Source organism: Telopea speciosissima, chromosome 10 (genome assembly GCF_018873765.1).
Source record: "Telopea speciosissima isolate NSW1024214 ecotype Mountain lineage chromosome 10, Tspe_v1, whole genome shotgun sequence".
Taxonomy (NCBI): domain Eukaryota; kingdom Viridiplantae; phylum Streptophyta; class Magnoliopsida; order Proteales; family Proteaceae; genus Telopea; species Telopea speciosissima.
In genome coordinates, this window is record NC_057925.1 from 20,023,526 (window position 1) to 20,049,969 (window position 26,444).

Consider the following 26,444-nt stretch of genomic DNA (forward strand, 5'->3'; position numbering starts at 1 on the left):
TGCATTCTTTTTAAGAATGTTCATCTATCCATGAAGACATTTAACCTAGACATGCCTTGTGATCTAAGCTGATGAATCAAATCTTTTTAAATTAAAACCTCATTTTACCTATTGTGGCATTGATCACCAATAAGTAGGATTGTTCCACAATACAAATAACTATTTTTATCATCCGAGAATGTAAAATTGATCTAGAATAAACACAGCCTTAATGTGTGGGTATTTGTGTGTGAGAGAAGATTAGATAAGTCGTGAGATTAGAGCAGAGTTAATTTCACACCGGAATAATAATTAAAGGAATCTTTGTCATTTGATAATATATGGGTTAGTTCATGTGATAGAAAATCTCATGTCTATCTTATTGATAAAAATTTAGCTTAAAATAATTAAGGAAAAGTACGTGGCTCCAACTTTGATTCAAAATTATAAAAAATTGAATCATGAAACTCTAATCCAAAGTTACAGGTATATTTCAAAAATATCATCATATGGAAATAAACATCAAATGAAAAAAATAACATATTTTATAATTTAAGCCACTTTCATTGCTCAATGTAAACTAAAACTGTATCAATGAGATGTTTGTCTAGTCTAACCCTTAAAAGTTCAAAAATTCTAGTTTATTACTTTGTTAACATAAATAATAGTATTGTATTTGCTCGATCTTTTTTTTTATTGAAGATTTCTTTATTTTGTTGTATTGTATTTTTTTTTATATTGCTTTATCATAAGCAAGGGAAAAAGAACTCTAAAGTGTAGTCTGCACCCGCACTCCCACGAGTCTATCTGTCTTGCTTAGCATTTCCACTAGGACTACTAGGCTTCTTATTAAACGCAAGTGAGACGGTCCTTTCTTCATGGATTTTATGTAAAATGTCTTCACTCTCCAATTGTTATTAAAGCAAGACAGATCCCCTTTCTTATCTTTATTTTTTTTATCATTAAACAACAAAAAGAAGGATTTAAATTTAAAGTTATCAATGTCTTTCAAGATGCAACCAAAAAATTATATATATATGGAACTTAATTAATGTTTATTAAAGGAGCTCCATTAATCACACGAGGCAATTAGGATATTAAGTGTTACATAGATTGGGTGGGACCTATAGTGTCAAATGCTGGCCCGTACTGATGGGCCAGATTGGACCTGACCAGTTAAAGCTTGACACCAGACAGCCGATTAGTAAACGGTCCAGTGTTGAGCCTAGCCAATTACTAACCGGTCAGTAACGGTGTTTGGTTGTAGCCCGATGGGTGCCCAACCAAGATGAATCCGTTAATTGACCGTTTATATCCCATTTAAGCCCATTTATAGTCCGATGATGGACCGGTAACGTACTGATCAAATAGAGCATGTCCATGCTCTAGTCTATGATTGGTCTGATTTTGATCTAACTGAACCGGTTTCAGGCTGGTAATAAGCTAACCTGAAACCAAACATTTAAGCCAAAGTCAATCCAGCTCGGTTTGGTTCGGTTCGATTCCATCTTTAGCACAACGTTCTTGGCGGTTCTTGAATCCCTCCCCCACTTGATTCTACTGGGCCCATTAAAGGATTTAAAGTGGGCTCATATTATGGTCCTTTGACAGCCTCCTTCCCCTTATCTCTTCATCTCCACAACTTCATAACTTGTTCCGCAATAAAACTTCCCATGTCAACCAGTTCAAGGAATCCGTATCGGATTCACCAAATCATATCGGTATCAATGGAGACCAATATAGATTCTTGACTAATACGATACCAATCCATGGATTCCGACCAAGGGTAAAGATGTAAAACTATAATTCATAGAGAATTTGTATTACACTCTCTATTAATGGAAAACTACAATTGTAGAAAGAAAATTAATTAAAGCTTTTGAAACCTTACCTTACCTCCTTTTCACTTCTGAATGAATATTGGGAAGAATTATATCAAATATCTTAATGCCTTAATGAATCTCCACCACCTTGTAATGTGACGTGATCTCCTCGGACTCGGGTCCTGTCCAACACCTTGCCCGGGCTGCACGTGCAGCGCCGGACATAGTGAGGCATGAAAAGACAGCCTCACCCCTGCCCGAGCACCTTGCTCCAACAGGGATGAGGCGGTCTTTTCACACCTCAATGTGTCCGGCGCTGCACATGCAGCACGAGCAGGGTGTTGGACAGGATCTTTTTGGCCCATTCACCGGTCTTGGACATCTTTTTCAAGACCCATGAATGAGTTGATCATGTCAACATTACACAAAAGCTATATCTTTGCTTGGAGGAGGTGGTGGGCAGAAGTATGGTCAGTGGTGCGTGGTGGTGGTGAGCGGGGTCTCCGGCCAACTTAAAACTTGGGATCAAAAGGTGAAGGGGTTGAGTATGGTGGGGATGTTGGTGGAGGGGTACGAGGCCCTGAATCACGAAGAGGCCGTAGCACTAAAAATGTTCCTTTCGAAAAAAAAAAAAAAAAAAAAAAAAAAAAAGTAGGACGATATGTGTATTGCAGTAAAATTTTCTATATTAGGTTTCGTTATAAATTTGTAGTGAGGGTTCTTTCTTTGTTATGCAGTCTAATTGTCTAAGAGAGGTGTGAGAATGAGCAACTGTAACTCTATTCTCCGATAGTGAAACAGATCTCATCTCACCGTGGATGTAGGCAATATTGTCGAACCACATAAATCTTTGTGTTCGATTGTGTGATTGTTGTTTGCAATTTCCATTATTATTTTCTGCATATATTGTTATGGCCAAGAGAAACTAGATTCCATTAAAAACATAAACTTAACCCAAAGGATCAAAACAGGATCATCTAGCTCACTGGTTTGGAAGGTAAGACGATAACCTTTGAATTTTATTTCCAATTCTAAGAAGATACTGTATTCTAATCTGTGCCATCAAAAGGTTTTGGAGTTAGGGGGTTTGAGAAGAGTAGACTCAAGACTATTAAAGGCTGTGGATGGTATAAGAAGTGTGGACCTGGGCCGCCATTAAAATCCAGTTAGGAACTCAAGAACGGCCATGAACTTCATTCCAAATTCCAATCTCAACATATTTCGATGGATATATAATGTATGGGCCTTTAAAATGGATAATTTTGAAGTTGGGTGGGCCTAGAAAAGCCCGGGGAGCTGGTTCTCTTCTGTTTTGTTGGACAGCAGTTTATGGGTGAAACATTATGGAGGAGTGTAGGATTCTTTCGAACCTTTTTTTTTTTTTTTTTGGTGAAAAAAGCAGAAATTAATTAAACAAAATAGGAACAAGAGTATCCATGCAGTCAGTTGAAGTTCGGGTTATCCTAGCATGTCTAGCTATGTTGTCCACTGGTTGTAACAGATGTCTGGGTTGTTTTAGAATACTTACAAACCGGAGGGAAAATAGGGATGGGGAGATATCAAACAAAAGAGAAAAAAGTTCCCACGGCCAAGGAGAAAGTTCCTTATCAGTTAGCCTATCCCGAATTTGCTGGGAATCTGTCCAGATGGTTACTTTTTGGCAATCCAGTGAAAGTGCCCTTTCGATCCCTGCTTGGACTCCTCGCAACTCTGCTTCTTGCGGTGTGCCTACAAATCCACAACCCATTGCCGATGCCAATATTGCATTGTTATAAATAATTAAAAAACCCCAACTACCAAATAAGGATGAGTGGCAAAAGCTTCCATCAGATAAAATAAGGCATATATCTGTAGTGTCCAATTCCAGGAAAAAGGAGAGAGGTAATGATTTGGGGGTGGGTGGTGAACTAATATAAGTCTGCATCTCCCCACAAGCAAAAAGATTTAAACCCACCATCCACCGATGAATATTAGATAAAATACATTGTGGATTAACGATTTGTTGCGAAACAGAACATGATTCCTATGAATCCAAATGAAGTATAAAGTGATACTAATAATGCTTAAAACCCTGTCTTGTGCAGCCTTGCATCCTCCGGTGAGGTTTAAAAAATTGGACAGGCCTTGCCTTCTAAAATGGAAGTTCCAATAATACCTAGAGGGTCTGCTGCCCAAATTCTTTTAGAGAAGTTACAGGAGAGGAAAAGATGCCAAGGGGTTTCTGGTTTCTCATGACACAAGACACAGATATCATTTTCAAGCTGTTTCCAACCTGACTTGGACTTAGTTGGAATTTGGGGGGGATTTTAAGTTTCCAAATCCGAATCCAAATGGGGGAGTGCTGACTATGAAGGGATGGGGTTAGATAGGCTGCAAATCTCTTAGTGTTCACCTTTCCAGACTTAGAGAAAGGAGAGAACAAATGATCTGCATGGGTCTGTGAAGAAAGGGGAATTTTTTAAATTGAATTGCTAATTTGTGGTGGAAAAATAGAATTAATCAATGGGATATTCCAAGGGCGCTGGATGAGCAAATCAAAGACAGAATAAAAGAAAGGAATGGGTTGCATAATTTGATTAAGGGCAGTGAAGGATGGGGAAGGGATCCAGGGGTCATTCCATAGATGGATACAAGAACCATCCCCAACATGCCAATGGATCAATTTTCTAAAGTGAGGTAGCACTTGTAAGATACTGTTCCATGTCTAGGACCCACGTCTGAACTGAGCCTGTGGATTGAGGAGAGAAGAGTGTGGGAAATATTTGGCTTTAAGAATGGTAGCCCAGAGGGAATTAGGTTCAGAGACCAGGCGCCAGGTTAAGTTTAGAATGAGTGCCCTATTGTGATCCCAGTGTGTACGAACTCCAAGGCCCCCCCCAATTTTTTTTGTTGGCATATTGATCGCCAAGAAATCAAATGTGGCTTCTTGGTACCCTCCAAGTTACCAGCCCAGAAGGACGAACTAAGAGAGTCAAGGTGGGAACAAATGGATTTGGAGAATAGAAAACAAGACATCTGCTATGTGGGGATGGAATGAAGGACTGATTTAATAAGTGTTAACCTGCCAACCTGGGAAAGGAGATTACATTTCCAATCCGATAATTTCCCCTTAACTCGACTCAGAATAGAAGCTAGGCTTTTGGACTTTGATCGGCAAGGGAAGAGAGGGGTACCAAGATATTTAGATTCAGGAGTCATGTTGCCGATTTCAAGGAAATGACAAATGTCACGTCGCAGATGTTGTGGGGTATTGGAACTAAAGAAGATGCCACTCTTGGAAGGATTAAGTTGCTGATCAGATAGGGACTCAAATAGACAAAGGATGGCCTTAAGAGTGTGTACATCTTCCAGTGTAGTGCGGCAAAAAAGGAGGGTGTCATCAGCAAAAAATAGGTGAGTTATTTCAGGTGCATGCCAAGAAATTTTGATCCCCTTAAAAAGATTAAGGTCCCGGTACGTGTGCAATAAACGAGAGAAGCACTCCATAGTAAGTATGAAGAGATATGGACTGAGGGGACATCCCTGGCGGATACCCCTGGAAGGTTGGAAGAAGTCAAAGGAGCTGCCTTGGAGTTTGATAGAGAAGGAACAATCAAGTAGGGTAAAGATGAGTTTTACCCAATGTTCAGAAAACCCAAGAAAGTGGAAAAGTTTGAGAAGGAAGCTCCATTCCACCCGGTCGTAGGCCTTAGACATATCTAATTTGAGGGCCATAAATCCCGTTTTCCCAGTTTTTTTCTTTTTCAAATGCTGGAAAATTTCATGGGTAATAATTATGTTGTCTGAAATCTGACGACCTTTCACAAAAGCCGATTGGGTAGGGGAGATAAAAATGGGAAGAAGTGGTTTAAGTCGGTTGGCCAGAATTTTAGTAATTATTTTATATAAAACATTACACAGACTAATAGGTCTGTAATCTTCAACCTTGTCTGCAGAAATCTTTTTTGGAATCAAGGCTATTAAAGTGTGATTTACATCGCAAGGGAGAATGGCTTCCTTAAAAAACTGGTGAACAAAGTTTAGAACATCTATAGATATGGAATCCCAACAACAATGGTAAAAACCCACGGATAACCCATCAAAGTCAGGTGCTTTAAATGCACCGATGTTGAAAACTACAGCCTTCACTTCATCAAGGTCTGGAAGGGAAGTCAATGAATCAACACAAGAGGGTGGGTCGAGTGGAGTAAAAAAGACATTCAACAAAGGAGGGATCAAGGGGGTGGGAGGTTGTCATGACAGAATTAAAATAGGATGCAAATCTTTCGAACTTAATTAATTACTATTAAAGGATCTCCATTAAACATTAATATAGAGGATCTTAGTGTAGTGAATTTTTCTCCTCTCAGGTTCCCTGCCCGGTTAGGTTCGTAGGTTCCTCTCATAGGGAGGGCAGAAATGATTACCTTACCCCACCCGGGCAGTGTGTAAGGGCAAGGGGTGAGGTCGTCATTTCCGGCCCCCTATGAGAGGAACCTACGAACCTGACCGGATAGGGAACTTGAGAGGAGTTAGATTTGTTGGCCGGGCCTGGGCTGAGGCTTTGGGTTGAACCATGATCATGTATATATAATCTGGTTGGGAGTTGGGTTGTTGCTATTTAAGTCCAACAAATCTGAGGCAACGCGAGTCTAAAAATAATAGGGAGAGATGTTAAATATTTTCAAAGTTAATTATTAACTCCAAGGAATAACTTAGTTCGCAAGGAGTCCAAGGACCAACACTTTACAATTAAGAGGTCATGAGTTCAAAAAAAAAAAAAAAAAAAAAAAAAAAAAGAGTTATTTATTATTGGACTAACTGAATAGTCTACTGATAAGATAGGGCCAAGCCCTAAGCCAAAATATCTCAACCCGATATTGGGTCGGGTCAGGCTAGAACCATAGCCATGCATTAATCAACTAAAGGTTATTTCTTCCACTCCTCCCTCTCGGTAGAAAATCAAGAACTTAAAATGATGCAGATTGAAAAGAAAATAAATCACAAACAAACAATTTTACAATGCATACAAGAATTTATATGTGATTGGAAATTTATAGCAAACTTAATACAATTAATTTACGGAAATACCTATATACCTATATCACCTCTTAACGGTCCTTTGGAATGAGACCACTTATCCAACAGTTCTCCCTATCACCTTCCATTGGTCATCCCATCCCATCCCATCCCATCCCATCTAACAGTTCTCCCTACCAAGAAGGAAGTCGGTTAGCCAGCACACAGGGGAATCCACAAATGAGAGTACATAAAAATCTCTTTCTGTGAAATTGAATGGTCTTATAATCTTAGTCCTTTTTCATTAATGAAGTATTCTAGAATGAAAAAAATGGATACTTTTTTTCATTGATTTGTTTTTAGGAGAGGAATAGGCACATTACTTGTGTACAGTAAATTAGCCGACGGCATCAATGGGGTGCAGGATGGAGTATCATTTCGAAGGATAAGAGAGAGATAAACAAAGCACTAGCGGTATACTGCACCATATCAGACAGATTTGCCCTTTGAGGTCATTTAAAAATCTCTTATTTTTTACTATTTTGCCCTTGATATGTACCGATCCACTGATACAAGATCGATCAAAGATACCAAAATGAATCGACCAATACGATCAATCCAATACCATATTTTGAACCCATGTCCTATACGTCCCTCAAGAAAAGAAACACACGCAGCCTTACTTGTGGGGGTAATGTTACCTTACATTGTCCCCTTATGGTGGTGGTTATGCAACAAAACTTAAACTTTTGGTACCAAAGGATTCGAACTCATCAACTAAATTTTTTTTTTTTTTAAAACTATATATGTCAAAGTGAATAGAAAAAAAAATTTAATTTATATTATGAATACCAACTCAAACACAAAATAGAAATCATATAAATTCTAATAAAAGGGGGAAAAGAAAAAGAACTACAATATTGCAAGTAACAAAATCTGAGAATTGAATGTTCAAATACATCCATTATTAAAGCATATCTGCTCATAAATAAAAGGCAAGCATCCCTTAAGGCATTTATAATCTACAGAATATGAAGATAAAGCATTTCTTTGACCAATATAACAAAAATAAATGCTCCTTAACAGAGGCACCCTTACCGAATAAATCAGAGAAACCACAAGTTACTCTATTGTGGACTTGTAGTTCTCAGTTGTTCATGAGGAACTAATAATGTTGCAGGGAAAATATCAGTGAGGTGACTAGGGTATATAGATCAAATCAATTCCTTTCTTGATGACAACAATCAGTTCAATCCTTTGGAATACACATTGGGCAGAATCTGTAATCATATAAATCCCAATATAGTCTCTTATCATTGGGGAAAATCATTTGCAGAGTAATAAAGCTGAGGAAGAATCAACTTACAAATAACTACAAATGCTTACACCTTGATATGTCATTACAATGCCAACAAAAGTAAAGCAAACTTCTACAAGTTCAATTATTTATCAGTTCGAAGCTACTTTCTTCCCCCTTTTAGAAAGATGGAGATTCTAAAAGGGGGAAGAGAAAGAGAAACTGGTTTTTGAGGAGAGGAAGATGGAATATGAGGGAAGTCAAATGGGTTTAGTCGGATTGGGTTTCGTCAAACGAGAATGGGTTAAAACGAGAATTTAAAATAGATGACCGTTGGATGTATGTTGTCCAGGAGGAAGGATGTTAAGGGGGTGCTAGACAGTCTAGCTCCCACCACAGCTGGACAGGATCCATCTCTCCTCCTTCCCACAAAGAAGAAAAGAAAAGTTTGCGTCTTGCTAACCTGTAGGCTCCGTTTGGTTGCAAGGGGACTAAAAAGAAGGGAAGGGAAAAATATCAAATCTAAATTTTGTAATAATTATCCCATGTGATTGTATAAAATACTTAAATTTCTTACCATATCTAGTAAAGATACATTTTACATGTAATGTTTATTTTACATTTTAAACCAAAAGGAAATGATGCAAAGTGAAGCGAAATTTAATAACCAAATATAGAATGATTTGGAGTTAGATATATTGCCATATGGTGTCACATGGGATAATGATTAAAAAAATTCATTTTTTAAGTATGAAAATTTCACTTTCCTTCCCTTTAATTCCCCTTGCAACCAAACGGAGCCGTAGCAAGATCTTTGCTGTAAAGATAATAGGAACAATGAATTCTATATTTCTGTAAATGCTACCAATTCAATCATTTTCATAAAAATTTATTCGCCACTCACATCTACATGAAAGACTCCTTACACGGGGCAAACAGACTTATAGAAGAAACCTAAGTAACTAATTTACTTTATGTAATTCTAATTTAAGGAAAAAATAAAACCACTCCATTTAGATCTATTCTTTCTGCTGAGGCGGCTCGCCTAGAGCCATTTCTTTAGCGCATTGTGCGATTTCAGCTACGGTTTCACCCACAGCTCCTAATAGCTCGCCTACACTCTCTGTCCCTCCTTGTTCCTCATGTGCCTTCTGGGTTACATCCCTTGTGCCTTCACCTGGCTCCCCAGTCTTTGCCTCGAATACAAAGAATTGCGTATGAAACCAAGTCAGAACCATATGGCTTGTTCAATCCGGCCCTGAATTGGATCAGATATGCTTTGTCCCAAGCCAAGAGCTGTATGAGCACTACCACTTCCAATGCTTAATGTGTCTTATAGGCTTTCATTGTGTTCCCTACAAGGATATCTACAACTCATTGTCCCCAATCAATTTGAGGAAGATGAGTTGCAGGTTTTTTTTTTTTTTCTTTGATAAGGGTACTTTTGTCAGTTCAACCCTTATTTTTAAAGTTGTTAGTGCTACACGAACATAATGACGGCATATGTTTAACTTTTAAGAACCTTAGGGAAGTACACAGAATTTTTCAAAACTGAAAGGTGTTTTTGTAGTTACGTGATACCTCAGGGGAGGTACGTGAAAATTTCCCTTATAAAATCTAATAATAATATTAGTAATATATACTATAATATATTAGTATTATAATGTATTGTTATACTATAAGATATTAATGGAAAGAGAACGCTACCTGGTGTCGTGCAGCATGTGGCCCACCCAGACACAGGCCGTGCAAAATGACTGTCGTGCCCTCATGGTTTTCCACTTTTCTGGGGACGCAATGGTCATTTTGCATAGCCCTGTGTCTGGTGTAGGGGCTACGCACCGCACACGACCATATAGCGTTTTTTCTCCCTGTATTTAAAATTCGATATTCAAGCTGAAGCAAATTTTAATCAGTTCGATTAGTTTGGCTTATTTGGTTTGGTTCCAGTTTCGGTCTGATACAAATTTGACACCCTAAAGCAACTACCCAAGAGAATGAATTTAGGGGAGAGAAATTAGGGCTCACACGTGTAGATCGACCTTGAATTTTGTCACCACCCCTCCCCCCCCGGCAATGTTGATATTCAGATGTCGATTGACGAAATTTCTTTCTCCGTGGAGGGGAGGTACGTGAAAATTTCCCATATTTATTTTGTGTGGACCTAGTAAACAAGTGAGTGTCTAGTTTAGTGGTTGAAACTCTAATTGATTAAGAGGACTCTATCAAACAAGCTATTTTAGTGATTCGGTTCATTGGATCGATGCGGCTCAATTGAAATGGTTCAAGTATTGGCTCACTGATTCACTCAAGTATGAGGTTGCAGTTAATGTATCTGCCAGTATGTTGTTATGAAGCTATAATTAAAATTAAATATCAATTTTCATGATGACATTAGCAACCATCTTCCTTGATGAGTAATCAAGCACCATAGACACATGGATTGTTAATGGGCTCTTTAAATTATTTTTGTTGATGGACACCTCCACCATTAAAAAGGTTTAGGCAACTGGTGAAGGTCGATTTTATGAATCTTGGTGAGCTTTTGTCAAATTTAAAGGCGGGTCCCACTAATTTTCTACCATTTGAAAATTCTTCTATCCATGTACAAGAACAGAAGAAGTGAAGGGCTTGAACTCAATTAATTAACATGGAAGAATTACATAATATAATATGATCAAGTACCAAATCAAATCCTTGAATTTCAAGGAGCCATTATTAGGCTTAAAAATTTTAAATAAAATTGACACATACTGTAAATTTCAATAAACACCTTTTAACAGAGTAACTACTAGGACATTAACATCAAAAGTTCAAAGGTGGAATGCTTTGTTCATCCCAAAAGAAATTGGTTGGATCAACCATGCTCTTCACAGATGCTAATCTCTTGAAGTTGTTCTTGAAATACTTGTCACCCCAAGCACTCGCTTTCGTGTAGCTTGTATTACGCGCATCGCTTCTACCCAAATCAAGATCTCTGTAATTAAGATAAGCAGCCCTTGGAGACTTAGAAACATATGGGCTCATAAACCTGTAGATCTTTCTCATCCTAACTAAATGTTCATTTGTTGTGTTAGTATCTCCATTTTGCCAATACATATAATATTGAATATTGTACAAGTTGCCAGCTCTATGTGGGAATGGTGTTGCAGTGTCTGCGATCTGATTCATCCTTCCACCCATAGGATCTATGATCACCACTGGACTACTACTTCCTGCAATAAGCTCTTTCCAAATACTTTCCAACCCAGTTTCAGAAATGGGTTGTTGTATAAAATCAGACTTAGCCTTGTAATTGATCTTGGACTGTAAAGATCTGTTAAGAAGAACATCAATGGACTCTCCATTAGTAAAACCAGAAAAAAATAGGGTAGAATTGATCCAACTCATCTCAGTACAGTCCTTGGCTACCAAACCCAGTTCAGGGAAGCTCTTCTGCATCAAAGGGAGGAGTTCCTTAACACTTCCAAGGAACAAAGAATTAAAATAAACTTGGATTGTGCTGTCCTGTTGTGTAGCCCCAGTTGCAACTACTGCCACTGCCCTTATAAAGAGGTCTTCACTGAAATTGTATGCTACTTGTTGCCATCTACTCACTAGTTTGGTTGCACCTTGTTTTAGTGTTCTTGGGACTGAAAAGACAGTCACAGTAGGTGGAACAGGAACCAACTTGATTTTCCATGAAACAATGATTCCAAAGCTTGCTCCACCTCCTCCTCTAATAGCCCAAAATAGATCTTCACCCATTGATTTTCTGTCAAGGATTCTCCCATTAACATCCACAATGTAAGCATCAATGATGTTATCAGCCGCGAGGCCATATTTTCTCATCAAGGTCCCTATGCCGCCTCCACTGATGTGCCCACCAACACCTGCGGATAAGGGTGTCAAAATCAAATCGAAACCGAATCGAATCATTTAAATCAGAAGTGTGTAACTGTTTAAAATTGGGACTGTTTAATTAAATGGTTTAAATCAAATTTAGTTAAATTGAACCAAATCAAACCGGTCCATTTAACACCCTTACCTACGGTGGAGCAAAGCCCTGCAGGGAAGCCAAGGATGTTGCTTTTATTGGCAATGTGATAATAAACTTCTCCAATAGTTGAACCAGCTTGAACCCAAGCTGTGCTTTGTTGTGTATCTACACTGATTGATCGAAGATTACGGAGATCAACGATGATGACGGGACGGGACGTCAGATCGATAAGATAATCCTTCGTAGTCATGACCTCCACTTCGGACTTTGATCTGCAACCCATTTTTTCTAGAACATATGACTGCAGCTTGGATGTGGGAATTATTAGTGGGTGTGATAATAAACAAAGGTTTGGGAGTATTAGATGATAGGAATCTGAGGTTTTGTATTGTAGATTGAAAGATAGGGGAGAAAGAAGAGTTGTTAGGAGTGTAGAGAACTTTAGAGATTGGGGTGGTGGTTTTAGAATTAGTTGATGAGAGACAATTGAGGAAATTTTCAGAGGTTGATGAAGTAGAAGTTGCTAAAGAAATTGATGAGGACAAGAAAATAAAAAGAAGTGTTACAAGGATTGGAGAACCTAAGGGATCCATCTTCTCTATGGTTTTAGGTTCCTTACATTCATGTGGTATTGGAAATGGACCATTTATATTGGTTTGATCTCCAATGTCCAAATTAGTTAATAACTATTATAATTGAGATCCTGGAAACTTCACAGAGTCTTCTTTTTTGTTTTTTTATTGTTTGGACCAAGTTTTCATAAAGAATATAAAAAGATAAGATTCCTTGTAGCTTTGCTGGAAGTTGACTTTCTTTAATCTGCCGCTGCAATCCATTTTGAATACTCTCTCTCTCTCTCTCTTTCGCTCTCTCACTTGAATTAAATGGAAGACTGTCTTCAATCATGTATGGCGGCGTGAGAAATTGACTTGCCTTTGAGGTGTTTTTGTCACAATAGATTGGTGCCGTCTGTGGAAAATGGATATATAAGATCACAAAAATTAAGATTTACTCTTCTTATCATTTTCTTCTTCTTTTTTTTATAAAAGGCTAGATGTAGGTTTATATATTTCAAGCTATCCTCCTCTCTCTTTTGATTCTTATTCGTCAGCCATGTAGTTGGAGCAATGTTGCACCTATTTTAAATTAGTGCAAGCTATTTATAAGTTAGACAGATAAATTGAGTCATGTTTTCTAGAAGGGATTTTCTTATTGACATAAAATAAATTATTATATATCATTTCAATATAAAAAAATATATATATTTAAGTTAACAAAACTGATTTGGTATTGACTATAATAAATAACTCAAAGATAATCATTGCCAGATGAAAATGAACTGGGTAACTCATAGGCAGGGGACCAAGTATAATCTTAAAATATTATGAGCCTAATACGGGTTAAATTTAATGTGAATTTAATTAGTCCAACCCATCCTGGCCAGAAATTAGAATTGACCACATGTGTAGGAAGCAAGCAAACCAGAGTAAACCTGAGTTAGGTATATAAGATAAAAGACTTAAGAAAATAAAATACTGTAGATAATAGAGATTGAACTAGAAAACTTCTTTGAGGCAGCGAAAAGCCGTTTACTAAGGTAATAATTACGACTGTTATGAAATACATAATAGAACCAAAGAGACAAAATCACAGTTGTTTTTTTTTTTTTTTTGCTAAAGGGTAAATTGTATTAAAAGAATGAGAAGGAATACAGACCACAGCAGGCCAGCCGCCTGAAACTCAAATAGAAGCAAACAAAAGAAAAAACCCTCCCTCCTACGACAAAGCCATCAAAGGAGTCTAAAAACAGAATATCTAAAAAAATTAAATAGCTCTGAAACAAGCTCTACGCTGCGCATCTATTTCCAACTCTGAAATAATCGAAGTCGGGAAGGGAGTAAAGGTGGAAGAAAGCTCATGTTTAGCTGCCGATTTGGCCAAGAAATCTGCAATGGAGTTTGTTTCCTTGTGACAGTGTGAAATGCGCCAATCAATAGATCGAAGGAAAAGTTATAAGGATATGCACTTTTTTTGAACGAACCAAGGAACTAAGCCTTTGGAGAGTAAAATGAACACAGAATTTGAATGGCACTCGATACAAAGCTTAGCATAACCCAATTCTCTAGCCCAGATAAGGCCTTCAATCACCGCAGTGAACTCAGCCTCGAAGCTGGACATAATAGCCACCCAATAACACCATGGCTCGTGGCACCGGCAGAGACGGTCGGTTGGGTTTATCGGGTAAGGACTATCCACCTAAAACCCATGACGAGTTTATCGGTAAGAACTATCCGCCTAGAGACCCGTAGCTAAGAGATCCAGAGAACCCCTCAAAGAAGCAAGAAGAAGCTGGTGCATCTATCAGGTCAAGAAGCCTATCATAGGCAACTTTGCACGCCCTAACGCATCACCTCTCAGATAGGTGTGGACGTTCTATAGGGGACCTTGACACATCAAGAACCATCAAGAAGGTGACGATCCAGTGAAGAAAGCTACTCTCCACATCTCCACTGCATTTATGAGCATTTAATGGTGCCCACCAAAAGAAGCCCCTATGTATGTAGGAGGCCTTCCCTGATAAAGCATTCTCCACATGGGACTCTCCAGATCTAAGACAGACATCTAAGATAGATAAACACTCCACTTCCTCCCAAGAGGAGGGCTCCATCATTGGTCACATCAGGACCTCTGCATTATCACGACAACCCAAAGGGATCAACCCTATAAATGGGAAGGTAACATCCCATTCAAGGAGATCGAACTCTTAAAACTCTTATTGTTTCATCTGTTTGCTAAAGAGACCTAACTTAGGCATCGGAGAGTCCCTCGCCGGCACCCCACTGGCACTTATCTCCCTTGTCTATATACTATTCTATGCAAGTCCCACTCTTGGAGGACCCACCGGAGGTTTCTTGTTGCAACAGATTGGTGTCATCTGTGGGAATGATACTTACAATCCAACCCACTTGATCACCCTCTATCATTGACTGAGAAGACAGAAAACTTACAATCTAGCTCCTCCCGTAGGAGGGGCAGTGGACGTCCTCCCAGGGAAAATGTTTGTGGAACTAATTTTCTCAGGAGGGTAGCTTCACGAGTGGAGTAGCAGATGAACCAGGAAGATCCGGCCACGGAGTTGGTATCGCCAGTCCCTGATGATCTCCCAGGGGGACACACCATCCCGGCGGTAGAGGAACTTCTGCCGCCACCACCTATCCCGGTTTTGATGATACCAGAAGCGTTGGATCGTGATGCTCTGGCCACCAACGCGCAAGTTTGGGTTATATAGCTCCAAGTCTTGTAGACCAATGCCTTCCTTAGGGACATTGTTAAGAAGGGAGGCCCTGTCAGGTTCCCCATACCACCTCCTCTGGTGCCTCCACAACAAGTGCCACCTACAGCCCAAGGTCTACAAGTGCTTTTGGTGTAAGCGGCATCCTTGATCCGAAGGTCAGAGAGTCGGGAAAGGTCATAATGGCCTTCCCACCTCAAAACAACGACTCCCACCGTCCAGACAGAAATACTCCCTATGCGCTCCCCAATGAGCAAGGCTCATTCTAAGGAACATGGAGCCCACAATTCGACATAGCCCCAGCTAGAACAAATGGACCCCTGATGAGCACATTTATGTGTGAAATCTTAGGGCATAAAGCATACATTTTACCACATTGGACAAAGTTACTTCGTTGCTTTCTTATGCTTTTCAGTTTTTAGGTGAATTCTTGTGAAAATGGAGCAAAAGATGCTAAGAATAGTCGGGAGTGCCCAGGAGTCGAGAAAATCAAGTTTGGATTGAGCATTGAAAGAATCATACCAATCAATCAAATTTGAATGTGACTACAGTGGGCCCTTTAGCATAATTTTGAGGTGTTAATAGTATGGATGCGCAGCCCATCGAGTCAGCTTCGTAACGGTTCAAACAGCACTTGATTCCGAGTTGAAACGAAGAAATTACGGTCGTTTCCGTGGATAGGGGTTTATTTGTAGTTATTGATAGTTGGCCGGAGATAAAGTAAAGCGGAAGTTCGGATTCCAGGGGCCTTAGCACAATTATCAAAAGTTATCTTTCTGTCAGCCGAAAGATTCCATTTGGAAGGCTCTGGAGCAGTCCAATTTTAACTTGAGATATCTTGGGCTCTCGAACTCCAAATTGGACGAAATTTGGGTCTATTTTGGGTGATTTTTCATAAGGAATAAAACAGTGAGGCCCATATAAGCATCCCATGCTCCACGTTTTTTGAATGACAGATTTGACATTTCATTAATTGTGTGTGGAATCCTAGTCATCACCTTTGCTCTCTCTCTCCTCCAACTTCCAAGGGCACTTTTGGAATTCTACTTGGGATAGATTTCTTTTGAAAGATATTCTCTCATCTATGAAAGGTTGAAAAGTCAAAGATGCCTTGATCTCATTGCTTGGAGAAGACACCTACAAAGAAAAGGAAGCACAAGCTAGAATTAGAAAGTTACCTTTTAATAAATAGAAGGTTTATGTATCTAGGATTCTTTTCTCTCCCTCTTTCTATTTTTTTTCTTTTTTCTTGGGATTCAAGGCAGTGTAAAGGAGGAAGGAGAAGAGAATATTCTCTTTTCTTAGAGAATATTTCTCCTACCACTTCCTTCTTCTCTCTTCTCCCTTCCCCCTATAAATACCCCTTGCCCTTTGGGTTGTAACAAGTTAGTTTTTAGTTCATTTTTAGTTAGTTTTTAATTCAGTTTTTATTGTAGTTTTTAGCTCATTAATTAGTGAAATTTCTTCTCTTCTTTTCCTTCTAAATTGGGATTTTTGGCTTTCTAGTTTTTAGTTTTGATTTCATAAGATTAGTTCTTTCAAGTTCTTAGTTTTGATTTCATAAGTCCAGTTTAATGGTTATAGTAGTTTTAGTTTAAAGCTTCCTAGTCTAAGTTCCTATGTTAATGACAAGACTTGGAGATTTAGAAGAGGAAACCATGGTAAGTTTATTCAAGCACATCAAGGTATCTCATTCTCTAAACCTTTAATCTCATTCTCCCTCTCCTCTATCTCTCTCTATCTTCTTCTTCTTCTTCTCCCTCTATTTCTTTTTTTTTTATATATGGTTGTGGTTTATGGATGCACTTTTATTCTCTTATTTCTTTTTATGTGGTTATTATGTGTGGTTGCAATTTTATTCCTTTCAATTCGCTTTAGTTTGATAGGTTAGATGCTCATGTGTTAGGACGTCAATTTAATCCCTTAATTTTGTTAGATGCTTATGAGTTAGGATGCATTAATTTTTATTAGTTTAATTAGTTTAATTTAACACTTTAATTTGGTTCACTTTGCATTACTTTTAAGTTAGTTAAACAGAGTGGCGTATATCTCCTCGTGTTCGACCCGTAGCTACGATTGACCCTTACGCTTGCGGTATTATTTTAACTCAAACAACTCCTATCTAAAGAGCAGCACATAGAAAGCCAAAGCAGGCCTAGAGAGCTCGGCAGAGACCCCAAATGGCGCAGCCCACTTGATGACCATAAGAAGACCCATGGGTACAACTACAGGCCCAGTAAATAGATCACGGTATCCAACAAGCTGATGAACCAAGATCTGGATAGAAGAATATGAGACCTTGATGCACGACTCATGAGCATCAGCAAACTGATGTTACTTCCAGGGCACTCCCTCCCAGGAGATCACCTGTTCTAAGCAAAGATCCTGAATGCCGAGTTGTTGCACGAAATTAAACCGCCCAACTTCATACTGCACAACGGTGAGCACACCTACAGGAGAAACTCCATTATGCCTCGCCTATGGCATTAAGGCACTGGCGCTAGTAGAGGTGCTAGCGTCTTCCCACAGAGTAATAGCATTCAATGAAGAAGAAAACAAAAAAGGCCTCTGGGCAAATTTGGATTTCCTAGTTGAAGCCCGAGAAAAAGCATTATCAAGGAACTCCATGTGCCAGCAGCCAACCGCCTGGTACTACAGCCAAAAAGGTGAAAGAAAGGTTGTTTCAATCAAGAGATCTAGTCCTACAGAAAGCGAGCGCCTCACAGCCACGACAGGCCGAAAAACTCTCTTTTGATTGGGAAGGTCCCTACATAGTTTCCAAGCAATTCTGCCCAAGCACGTACCGCAAGGGGCAACAAGGTACCCCAGAGCTGGAATTCAGAGAATCTAAAAAAGTTCTACCAATGAACAAGCGCCCCATGCTCAACATACTCACCTGCTTGTCCCGAAAGAAGCAATAAGGATTTTACTTGTATGTTATCTTTTTAGACTATGTTGTTTGTACTTCATTTTTTCATAGAAAACTAAGCTGAAGTTTATGAAAGAAGAGCCTCCTAAAGAAGAAAGCCCTCTACGTGAGGCAAAAAAATCCTCTATGTGAGGCTGAGAAGCCCTCTACGTGAAGCAGAAAAGTCCTCTACGTAGCAGAAATGCCCTCTACATGAGGCAAAAAAGTCCTCTACATGAGGCAAAAATACCCTCTACGTGAGGCTGAAAAGCCCTCTACGTGAACGTGAGGCACAAAAGCCTTCTACGTGAAGCAAAAAAACTATACATGAGGCAGAAAAGTCCTCTACGTGAGGCACAAAATCCCTCTACGTGAGGTACAAAAGCTCTCTATGTGAGGCGGAAAAACCCTCCATGAAAGACAAAAAGAAGAGCTCCTCCATACAAGAAGAGAGAGAAGAAAGAAACTCAAGGCAAAAGAAAGGTAGATCAAAAAGTGCTCCTTCGCAAAAGAAAGGCAGATCAAAAAGAATACTGCTTTTTTATTTTTTAACCCGAACTTATCTGGGACCCGGGCCGGCCCCTAGGATTTTATTGCGATCAAAATCATTGAATAAAGAATACAAGGGGGGACATTCCCGCCTTACCCCAACCCGAGAATTTACAAATATCTCTCAAACACTCAGTAAATAAGCCCACCCCTATACAAAAACCCCAACAAAAAGGATTACCTATTTCTCAGAACTGGGAAGCCAAGTGCATCCCCTGAGGTATATGCAAGTCACCATGAAATTCCAAGTCCGACTCTGCAGTACAAGCTAATGTCGCTAAAAAACCCGCAGCTCTGTTCCCCTCACGGTACTTAAATGATATCATCGGTCTAAGGGAATCCATTAGCGTTACGATGTATACAAGCCAGACCTTTCACCACTGAAAATTCAAAGTGATGCCACACTAGTCTAAATCATGAGCCTGAGCAATCACAACCTTCCGTACAAACTGAACACTAGTGAGGTACCTAGAGGTACCATACCTCTTATACTCAAAAGAGTCTTTAAACTGTTCAATAACCTGCTCGGTAGTTTGAGAAAGTGCATCTTTGCACTCCTGAGCGAAGTCCAACTGATCGAAAAGCTCTCGCACTTGGCGATTAGCATCATCCAGGGCGGAGTCATACCACTTCCACTCAAACTCCATCTCAGACTCATAACACTTGAGAAAAAATTCTAACTTCTGAGACAACTCAGTTAGTCGACATTGGGCATTCTCCAAGGTAGAAACATACCATCTTAAGTTATACTCTATGTCCTCAAAAACCAAAGAGTGAATGACATCACCAAACTCCAAAGGACGACGAATGGGAGTGTCATCGGAAACTTCAGTTGAGTCAAGAGACGCCTGGAAATAGCAAGAGGAGTGACAGAACTAGAAATTTGAGAAAGCAATAAAGAACAAAGTTTGTTAACAATTCAAGGAGAAAAGGCTTATAAGCTACGGTGAGAAAAACTTACATCTTTATGGGAGCTGCTATGAGCACCCAATCGAGGAGCTAGAAGGACTACGGATGTAACTTAGATCAAGATCAGGAAATTTGGCTCTAACAACTTCCACGGCATGTCAGAAACCATCCTGGTAGCATTGGTAGCCATGTTGCTTAAACTCTTGTGAATGGAGGTATTGTTGAACAACTCCATCAGCCACAGCATCGTTCTACCTCTAACCTAAGCCGGGAAGGATTCATTGACCTCTCGCAAGTAGTTCAGATCATCCATAAGAGGACCAATCTTATAATCATTTTCCTCCATGACAAGCTGGAGCGCCTCGAGTTCATTTTCCTATAAGTCTCTTTCCTTCCTCAACTCAATAACAACGTCTTTAGAAGCCCAGAGTTAAGCCTGATACGCAATAAGCTCAATTTCCAAAAATGCTACTTGGGAATGGGAAGCCTCTGTTGAGAAAGGAGGACTCTCAGTCCTAACGACTCGGGTGTTGCTGACATCAATCACGGGGCAGGCCTACAACAAGCAGCTCAAAACAATGAAGTACATTGAGGGAAAGAAGAGGAAAAGTTCCATTCAAAGAAAGACCGAGTACATCCTAGCAACAATTACAAAAAAGAAGGAAAAAGATAAGGAAAACATTTCACTTAGAAGGAGAGTTTACATTCTGACCCTCGCCTACCAATGTAGTAGGACTAACATCATCCTCGGTGGCACCTTATCCTGAGCATCCTGCTCGCCATCCTCCCTACCAGACTCTTCCGCACGCTCTCTACTAGTTTTCTCCAGCAACAAAGAACACTAAGAGAAGTCAAAGTCGGGAATGGACTTTAGAACCAAGTCTCGAAAGCTTCATTAAATTCCTGGGAAGCCTTAAACTCAGCAACGACCTGGATAGCAATGACTTTTCGTTCGCTCTTCAAACTCAACCAGTTTGGCCTTAACATCCTTCAGCTTGGATTCAAGCTCCTGAACGCATGCATCAGTAGAAGTCATGGCCTTCGCCGAGCTTTTCACACGCCCCAGAGCCTACTACAGGTCACTCTCTAGAGCCCTCTTCTTTGTGGCCCAGGTACTGTCCAGACTGTGGTGTCTCTCTACTGCTGTTATTATCTGGTCCTCGAGCACCTTATTTTGGGAATTCACCGCCTCTAGGGCACTCTCAGTGCTAGCAACCTACAATTGGAGCGAATCCTGGAGGTCCAAAATTCGCTAATCTCTCCCCTTCAACTCTTCTTGGCCGGAGAGCTAGAACTTGGATATGTTTTTTCTTAGACTCCTCTTGGAGGAGAGTCAAGCGGTCATAGGCACCCCCAACATAAGCAACATACTGAAGAAGACAAGAAGTACCAAAAAAACCTAGATGTGACGTGATCAAGACCTACCTGAGCAAGTGTACCCCTACCCTTCAACATCAGATCCTCGGTGGAAGACTTCCCCACCAGGTCACGATTTTGAGGAAGTCTGCCTTCCTAGACCTAGGAGGCGCCCATCGACATATCACCAAGGACAAAGCAAGCAGTAGAGAGATGCCATGAGGGGACAAAAGGAGAAGGAGCATCCTCATTTGGACTCAAACGGGGCAAGCAGGGAGAATCCTGCCTTTCCCCCTCATTCTCAATCACTGTCCTCAACAGAGAAGAAGGACCAACTACAGACAGCAACTGTTCCAGATCCGTAGAGGGAGCGGCCTTCAACCTCAACTACTAGGATGGCAGACGTATCATCCAATTGGTCAGGAGTATTAACCATGATATTGGAGATAAGAACCCCAGAGCTCTCAATGATCGATAGAGTGACAACGTCTTACCCCAGGCAAGTAGATGTCTCAGACGGCGCCACATCAAAACAAGAAGCTCCAAGCTAAAATAATGGGCACCACAGCCCATAATGAAGATAGCAAAAGCAGAATTCATGGCATCTACAGAATCAGGAAGACATAAGGACATAAAACCCAGCAACGAAGAAACCACCCTAATAAAGGAAAAAAGGACGGTTGAGATGAAAAGAACAGGCAAAGGCCCAGATAGGAGAACGACACCCGCACCTGAGAAAGCCACAGAAGGAATAGCTGCCTAGTTAAAACATGACGATTCCCCTTTAGGGGCCTCCGAGAATGATGCCTCCAATGCCACAAATAACAACATTTTCCAAAAAAGTCATTGATGAGGATTCACTGAAGAGGATGGGTACTCCCGTGAAACCTCTAGGCCTCCCTGATGATTCAAACGCTTGAACAATCACGAGAGCAAAGACAAAGAATAAGAACAATCACTCCCCGCCTTAATGACATAAGCGGTTATGCTTCATGATACAAGGCAAATACAATCGGCACTGTCCAAACCAACCCCCAAATGGAAAAGCATCATAAGGGAGACACGCAACTCAAAGACAAGTTCAACAAGGGAGCACCCAATTCACAAAGTAGGTTGAGAAAAGAATCTAGGGCTAGCATTGATAGAAAAGCACCGGATCATCGAAGATGCGCCATAAAATGTTCTACTCTAACACACCCCACAACGGAATCTGTTGGAGTGGGGGGCATTATGTTATACCATATAATGGCCACCCAATAGGCCCATGACACATGGCACCAAGAGGGACAACTAAGGCGGGTTGACGGTTAAGAACTATCGGCTCGCAAACCCACGACGGATATGCCAGGTAAGAACGATCCACCCGAAGGCCCATGACGGGTCTGCTGGGTAAGAACCATCTGCCCGGAGACCCATAGCTAAAAGATCCATAGATCCTTTCATGGAAGCAAGAGGAAGCTTGTGAGCCCATCAGGTCAATCAACCTATCAGCGCCAGCCCTATACACCCCCAAAACATCACCTCTACTAGGAGCAATCGTATAACGAAGGGTCTAAGCACATCAGCGGCCACCAAAAACAATAATCCAGTGAACAATTTTACTCTCTAATGGAAGAAACCACTTTCTAGGAAGGGAAACCACTCTCCAACTCTCCATCACATTTATGAGCGTCCCACGATGCTCATAAGAAAGAGCCTCCATACTTATAGGGGACCTTACCCCAATGAAGAAATCTTCATACGGGACTCTCCACATCAGAAATAGAGAAACACTCTACCTCCTCACCAGAGGAGAGATCCTCCATTGGTCACATCAGGACCTCCACATTGGCACATTGTTGACCTCTATGGTAGAATCAGTTAGGGAGGCCTGAGAGGTGATGGTTTACCCTGTGGCGGATGTCAGCGGTTTGAGTCCGCTTATTTCCAGCTCGTGAACTTAGTATATACAAAGGTATATGATAGCACCCAATTTTTTCGATTCGGCAGCATATTTTAGCAAGGTAAGGATGAATTCATCTACTAGAGTATAACAAAAATTTTAAGTTTTTAAGATTGATTTTCAGCTTGTTTCTTTCTCTTTCTCATTCTCATTCTCATTCTGGGACAGGTATTGAATGCTTCACTGAGGGGTGGTGCAGATGAGAAGACAAAAGTTGCGCTTACTCGAGTAGTTGTAACCAAAGCGGATTCTAACATGAAAGAGATCAAAGAAGAGTACCATAAGGAACATGGAGTTTCCCTCTCCCAGAAAATCAAAGAGACAACTCATGGGAACTACAAGGACTTCTTGCTTTCATTGATTGAGAGGGCAGACAAATTTAAAGAAAATAAAAGACACCAAACTACAAGGGCTTCTTGCTTTCCTGATGTTCTGTCTTCTATTTTGTTTGAGCTTAGATCAAGTACATTCATCAGTCATTGCAGCTTTGTATTCTCTTTCAATTTAAAAAATAGGCGACCTGCTAGTGTTTGTATGAGTATACAATGGTGGCCTTTCTATTGAGTTTTTATTTCTTTGGGTGTAAACACCCCCGAATTGGGGGAGGGTGGGGGAGGGATTTATTAGGCCACAGAGGGCAAGAACTGCTGTACAATCGCAAGGAGATCACCTGGTAAGGAATACTACCAAACTCCAAGCCTCGAAGTTGGGCCCACGACTTGGAGAAGGGATAAGGCTTCCTCTGCATTTCTGTTGATCACAGAAATCCAATTCCAGAAAGAGGAACTGGAGGCTTTTAAAAAAACTAGCACTTCTTATCTTCAATCTCTCAAACAGTAATGGTAATTGCAATAAGCAGCTAAGGAGTGGAAAAATAAAACTTTCCCCTAACTTTCTCACTCCTGTCCCTAACCCCATCACCCATGGGTCCCAATATCCCATACCCACAACAACCCCAACCCATAAACAAACGGGGCCTAAGGATTCGAAAATATTGAGATCTATTCCTTTAGTCTCTTGAGCTGAAGAGAAGAGAGAATTCCATGCCTACTGATATGTCCAGTCCCTTTCTCTCCAGGTTCATGAATTGGATCAGTAGTGGCCTGTGCAAACTGACGAGCCAGCTCTTCATTGTCAACAGATTGTGAGGAAGCAAGAATAAGTTCAGGCAGCACTGAACTAACAGCCTCGCTGAACCCATCTCAAATGGCCAACTGAGCCATGGCGCATCTTCCTACAGGTCTTGATCAGATCGGTTGATGATGTTATATCATCATCTAGACTTGCAAGCCTACCCTCCTAATCAAGTTTAAAGAACCTGGAATTGCCGGCGGTTAATTTCAATCCCACCCCAATTCAAATTGGAAGATTTCTTCGAGCAGATCCACACGAAGTAGATCATGCGTAAAAACCAGTCAAAAATAATAATAAATCTTCTCATGCACAAGAGAAGGAAACACATCTTGGATCAGCACCCCAGCTCTTGAAACTAAAAAGGTTACCATCGAAGTCGACACATATTTGGTAGAGCTCTCTACTTGTAGCTTCTCGTCTTTCTTTGGTGTCATTTCCTTAGAGATGGTGGAAGAGGAGCAAAATCCACATTATGTTGAGAGGAAATCTCTAAATTGATGAAAGGCGGTTTTATTAGTTGTTTGGAGCTTGATTTCCCAAGGGTTTTTTCGACAAATCAATTCACAGTCTTGCTTATTGCAATGGCTAAGGTTCCACAAGCACCCTATTTTGTAAATAGAAGAACAGGAAGGAAATGACTAGCCAATTTCACCCACGCTGAACTGATCCTTTTCTCTTCTTTAAAGGGGGCAGCAGTGCTTGGTTGTTGGCCAAGGTCAGAGACTCCTACAGCCTCAGCTATCCACTTCTGATTTGGACCAAACTTAAAGTTCCTTGACCTTGGGATTGGACTTGGGCCAATTCTGAATTTAAATCAGCCGATCCGACCAATCTGATCCAAGTTTTGAAACCATTTTCCAAATAGATTGAAGGGATAAATAAACAAATGAGTGAAAATACTTATCAAAAAAAAAATAAAAACAAATGAGTAAAGTACTTGTCAAAAGAATCTCGCCCCCACACCCCACCCTCCTCCTTCCACCAAAAAAACAAACAAAAAAATCAATTCACTGGCTAAAACAGAGAGTAAGGCTTCCCTGGATTTTGAGAATCCAAACTGCTGAAATTCATTTCCCTTTTTCTGCCCAATAAACTAAAATAGTCAAGCATTTGAGAAGTTTACCTCTACACCCAATGCCAGTGACTCTAGGAACTGAAATCTCCAAATATTTTGATGCTTAAATTCCCATAGAATATTTTACAGACCGTACTACAGAATCTAAACAAACAACTACAATAAGTGTTTAATCCTCTATACACCCCTATTATCATGGGAGTTGAACCTCTCACCAACCTTCACTGAATTTTCAGTAAAAAATAAATGTTTTTTTTTTTTAAATTTACTTCCTCCAATTTCTTTTCGTTCTCGCTGCAATTCCTGAAAAATCATCGGGCAAAATAGAGCCCTGAGAAATCTTTTGCAGGACCTTGCATGTGCAAGTGCTACAAGAACACAGTGCATGCAGAGCACCTTCTGTACTAAACGTGCATCGTATATTGATGACAGTTAACCACCTCACGTTGAGGTTGTCCGCAAAGATTTATGCAACTTGAAAAACTATAGGAGATGCTACAAACAATTTGATTCGCAAAAGTAAACAAGGCGGCAATCTAGCTTAACAGTTAGAGGAATTGGGAGTGGATCGGCCGATTCGGATTCCAGCCTTGAACCAGCCAGCCGATTCCGGGCTATTTTCTTGGGTTCAGATGATTCTGGCTGATTCCCAAAAGATTCTGACTGTATCGGAATTAGAATCGGTGGAGGCCAATCCCGTTGCCATTGCCGTTTCCACTTGAATCATGAACCCCTTAACTGTCTAATTTTTTTTTACATACTTTATTTAGACTAGTGTACCATCTAAAACTCCAAAATTGATTCAAGTGCATCACACAAGGACCTCAAATCTTGAACATATCAATCCAACAGAGAGAAAGCCATCATGGTAGTTAAGTAGTTATGCACATAGTTGGGTTAAGGAGTTCCATCACTTCTTACGAGCCATCGCAGCAGCAATCCCACCTACTAAGAGTCCAACAGCAGTTGCAGCAATGCCTATGCCAATCACACCATCTGCAGTTCCACCAAAATGTTGGCCATTCCTTCAACTTGCCCTATTAAGAGATCAACAAATTTAAAAGATAACAGCATGTATTTTTCATTACCTTTAGCAATTCGATCTTCAGCCGTTTTTTTCAGTGTCAATGCCTGCCTCCAGTCTGGTGCAATCTACAAGTCCAATAAAAATAACTTAGCACTCGGAATATATTCCTCACAGAT

General features: G+C 40.2%; 1 long non-coding RNA gene and 1 pseudogene across 2 annotated transcripts; both read right to left on the reverse strand.

Annotated features, from left to right (window-relative positions):
• Positions 1-434: 434 nt before the first annotated feature.
• On the reverse strand, positions 435-26,444 carry LOC122641608. Of its 2 annotated transcripts, XR_006329935.1 has the most exons (4): positions 26,330-26,426; positions 25,973-26,237; positions 9,406-9,410; positions 435-448 (listed from the first exon to the last, which is right to left on the reverse strand). It is a non-coding gene; the product is annotated as an uncharacterized LOC122641608 (long non-coding RNA). The 2 variants fall into 2 exon arrangements; XR_006329934.1 differs by lacking the exons at positions 435-448; positions 9,406-9,410 and having other exon boundaries at positions 26,019-26,237; positions 26,330-26,444.
• On the reverse strand, positions 10,853-12,712 carry LOC122641607 (annotated as a pseudogene).